General features: G+C 39.4%; 1 pseudogene; it reads right to left on the reverse strand.

Moving 5' to 3' along the window:
- Positions 1-650: 650 nt before the first annotated feature.
- Positions 651-751, reverse strand: LOC142862268 (uncharacterized; annotated as a pseudogene).
- Positions 752-4,669: the final 3,918 nt, after the last annotated feature.

Consider the following 4,669-nt stretch of genomic DNA (forward strand, 5'->3'; position numbering starts at 1 on the left):
TCTGGACATTCATACTTTGTCAGACATATAGTTTGCAAATATTTTCTCCCATTCTGTAGATTGCCTATTTAGTCTGTGGATTATTTCTTTTGCCATGCAGACTTTTTAGTTTAATTAAGTTCCATTTATTTATTTTTGTTTTCATTGTATTTGTTTTGGGGGGGTCTTAAATTCTTCTTAATGAAAGAAATAAGCAATAAATTCTTTGCCTAGGCCAATGTCCAGAAGAGTTTTTCCTAAGCTTTCTTCTAGAATTTTTATCAGGTCTTATATTTAAGTCTTTAATCCATCTTGATTTTATTTTTGTATATGATGAGAGATAGGGATCCAGTTTCATTTGTCTGCATGTGGCTCTCCAATTTTCCTAGCACCATCCTTTCCCCAGCATATGTTTTTGTCTGTTTTGCCAAAGATCAGTTGGTTGTAGGTATATGGTTTTATTTCTCGGTTCTCTATCCTGTTCTATTAATCTATGTGTCTACTTTTATACCTGTACGATGCTGTTTTGGTTACGATAGCCTTGTAGTATAATTTGAAGTCAGGTAATGTGGTGCCTCCAGATTTGTTCTTTTTGCTTAGGATTGCTTTGGCTATTTGGGCTTTTCTGATTCCACATGAAATTTAGGATTGTTGTTTCTAATTCTATGAAAAAAAATATGGAACACTTCATGAATTTGTGTGTCATCCTTCCTCAGGGACCATGCTAATCTTCTCTAAATCATTCCAATTTTATTAATAGTAAATGTGCTACCAAAGTAAGCACACAAGCCCCTTTTAAGTGATTTTTATTTTTATTTTTTTAATTTTTTTTGCTGCTAGGAATACAGTGTTGAGACACATGCCACTTTTCAATGTTAGATGGTGACCACAACTGCTCACAGATTAATGCTCTAGAGGGATTTAAGATTTAGAAAACCCCAGCCAAAATACATCCCCCAAAAAAGCATTGCTGCTGCTCACAAAAACACCTCCAGATACCAGGAATTACTGAAAAGATAACAAATGTTACTATAAAATGACCATACACTAGCTGGCCAGTAGCAAGGTGCTCTCTGTATAATGACAGAAAATTTTGGAATATTATCTGTGAATACAAGTTGAATAGAAGATGCCAAATCAAGGTGACCTACTTTCTCTAGGAGAACTGGTAGATAGAATTTTCTTTTCACCCTCCTAAGCTTAGTGGGGAGGCACCAAGACAAAATTGGACCAAATAGAAATGATAAATTCTCCAGGAAAGAAATAGACTTGCTACTTCTAACTACCTAAGCAATAAAGAAACAAATATTAAATAATGAGTCTAAGTGAAAACATAAGGCCAGTCACTGGGCAGACTTCCCATATCCAAATGTAGTTTCCTTTAAACTGACTAATTCACCCAGAGAAGGTCTAGAAATATGAAAAAATCTAGGAGGTGTCAAGTTTTCATCCCTGAGGGGTGAAGGTCCCAGAAATTCAGAGAAAAGTACCATCTGGAAAAGGCCCCAGATGTGAGGATAGCAAGAAATTCACTCCACATCCAAACTCACTTGCACAGATAGATCTTGGACTGCCTGGGAAGAATGCCACTCACAGGTTGGCACATTGTTTTAAGTCACTATTTCATAGACCCAGTCCCCAGTTGCCCAGGGGCTCCAACCTAGACACTGTACCTCTACCCTTGCATTATTCAGGACAGGACTCTTTTGTTCACATATAACAGAAAGTCAATTCAAAGTGGCTTTTAAAATAAAAGATATTTATTGGTTCCTGTAACTTAAAAGGTCAAAGTTAGTATGACTTTAGGCATGGCTGGATCAAGGAGTTCAAACAATAACATCAGGCCTCGGGCTGATTCACTCTCTCCCCCACCACGATCCAGCTTTGCTTTCCTCTGTGTTGGCTTTATTCTCTGATAGGTTTTCTCCAAGGGGGCCACTGGAGTCCACAGGCCTATAGTCTACTATCTTGGCAGCCACCATGGAAACACAAAGACTTCATTCTCTCTATTTCTATCAAAGTCCCAGAAAAAGCTTCTTTGGCTCTGATTAGTCCATCCCGGTCATGCAGCCACCTCTGGACCAACAACTGGCCAACACAGTGTAATACTCTCATTGACCAGTGTTCAATAGATTATTTAGCAGGAGCAAAATTACAAGCAGCCTGATATTCGCCAGAAAAACCACATGTGGTTAAAAGCAACAACAGACAAAGAAAACGAAATTTCTGGTTGACTGAGCGTTTTCAGATTGTGTTCTTCCCGAGATAGTAAGTACCAATCCACTAAACTTAATAAGCCTCCCTGAGGAGTCTGAAGTTGCAGAATTAATCCACATGAAAAGCACTTAGAAGAATGTCCGGATCAAAGTAAATACCATAGAACTGTTAGCAACGCCACGGAAAAAGGATCCTGGAAAAGGAGGAAGAACACATCCTAACAGGCAGGGTGGAGGCACAGAATAGTTTAAGCTAAATATTAAGAAGAGTGTAACCTAATTTTGTAACAAACTGGTAAGGCAGGATATATGGGTTAAACTACTCTTTGCTTCTTTGATTCATAGGCTGAGAATCACAAGACTTTCATTCTCATAGTCTGAGAACCACCAATACAAGGGCATTTGAATGTAGAATAAACACCCAGTGCTGGTCACAAGATGGTAGACTTATAGGTACTAAAGTCTACCCTTCTATGCCAATTCTAACCATAGAAACAACAGGGAGTATATTATAAATAAATTAACAACTGTGCTCTAAAACTATAAATGCTCGCTGAAATGGACAGAGAGAACTTGCTAAAAGACAGAGATCATACTAGATTAGATTGAAATGGGAAATTGTAGCCTAGAACACCAGTGGGAATACACAGTAAACCTGTCCCTTAGGAGGAAGCAAGACCATGCCCTGAGGTGTAGTAGCCCCATGGAAGCTCCCCACAGGGAATAGGGAACAATCACACCCTGCACACAAACTTCCCATGTACCTCACAAGCAGCACAACCCACCCACTCCCAGCTCTCAGTGAAAACAAACACAGAGTGTAACCCTGACAGCAGTGGCAGCCCCTTACCCCAGGTGGGCTGTAAAAGCCAAGATGGCAGATAATCTAGTAAATAACATCAACTATAAAGAGATGTGCACAAAAAAAGAACCACCAAAGGGTTGAGAAGTTTCTAACACCATCAGAGAGGAACAAACTCAAAAAATTGGAGGAGACCGGGTGCGGTGGCTGACGCCTGTAATCCTAGCACTCTGGGAGGCCGAGGCGGGCGGATTGCTCAAGGTCAGGAGTTCAAAACCAGCCTGAGCAAGAGTGAGACCCGTCTCTACTATAAATAGAAAGAAATTAATTGGCCAACTAATATATATAGAAAAAATTAGCCGGGCATGGTGGTGCATGCCTGTAGTCCCAGCTACTCGGGAGGCTGAGGCAGGAGGATTGCCTGAGCCCAGGAGTTTGAGGTTGCTGTGAGATAGTCTGACGCCACGGCACTCACTCTAGCCTGGGCAACAAAGCGAGACTCTGACACCAAAAAAAAAAAAAAAAAATTGGAGGAATTTACACCCAATGAAATAAAATTAATAAGGTATCACAATAGGACTTTAAGCATTTTTTGTATCTTCTTCAAAGAGACAAGGGAGTGTAGTACAATCATGAAACAGGAACTGGAAGTTATTAAATGAACCAATGAGAGAAATTAGAAATAAAAAGTGATTAATCGTTGAAATTAAAACTCAATGGTAGGATGGACACAGCTAAAGAGCCAACTTGTGAATTGAAAGACTTGGCCAAGGAATTCTCTGAAAATGCAACACATAGAAATAAGGCTTTGTGAAGTGAGGAAGAAACATAGAGGGATGTGAAGAATAGATTCAGAAGTTCTAACATCTGTCTAAAGGTTCAAAAAGAGAGAGACTAGAGAAATGGAGGAGAGGCACTATTTAAAGAAATAATGTTCTTGCAGTGAATCATGAAGGACTGAACCTCTGCTCCCTTCTTTGCTCTCCTGCCCTCTCCCCCTAACATGCCAGCTGATGGATTAAAAAGGAAGGCATAATTCTACCTACTCAAGAGATTGGAGATGATGCAAGAGTGGATAAGAGATTATGTCTATATTTTAGAATCTGAAAGCAGATGGACAGGTGATAATTAATTCAGCAGACCAGACCAGAAAGTTAAAGGGCAAATGCTTACAGTGTACGAGAGGGCCGATAAACACAGGAACTAGAGTACAGTAGTCTCCTTTATCCATGGCTTTGCTTTCCGGGGTTTCTGTTACCCACTGTCAATTGCAGTCCAAAAAATAAGTGAGTTCAGTATAGTACGATATTTTGAGAAAGAAAGAAACCACATTCACATAACTATTATTACAGTATATCGTTATAAATGCTCTATTTTATTATTAGTCATCGTTGCTAATATCTTACTGTGCCTAACTTGTAAATTAAACTTTATCACAAGCACATATGTACTGTATAGGAAAAAAAACATAGTATAGTCATCCCTCAGTATCCATGGGGAATTGGTTCCAGGACCCCCCCCCCACAGTCTAAGAGAGGTCCCATCTCTCTTCTACCAAAATTCCCAGTTGCTCAAGTCCCTTATATAAAACGGTGTAGTCTTTGTATATAACATAGCACATCCTCCCATATGCCTTAAGCCATCTCTAGATTACCTATAATGTCTAATAAAA

The sequence above is a fragment of the Microcebus murinus genome, chromosome 18 (assembly GCF_040939455.1).
Source record: "Microcebus murinus isolate Inina chromosome 18, M.murinus_Inina_mat1.0, whole genome shotgun sequence".
NCBI classification, from domain to species: Eukaryota; Metazoa; Chordata; class Mammalia; order Primates; family Cheirogaleidae; genus Microcebus; species Microcebus murinus.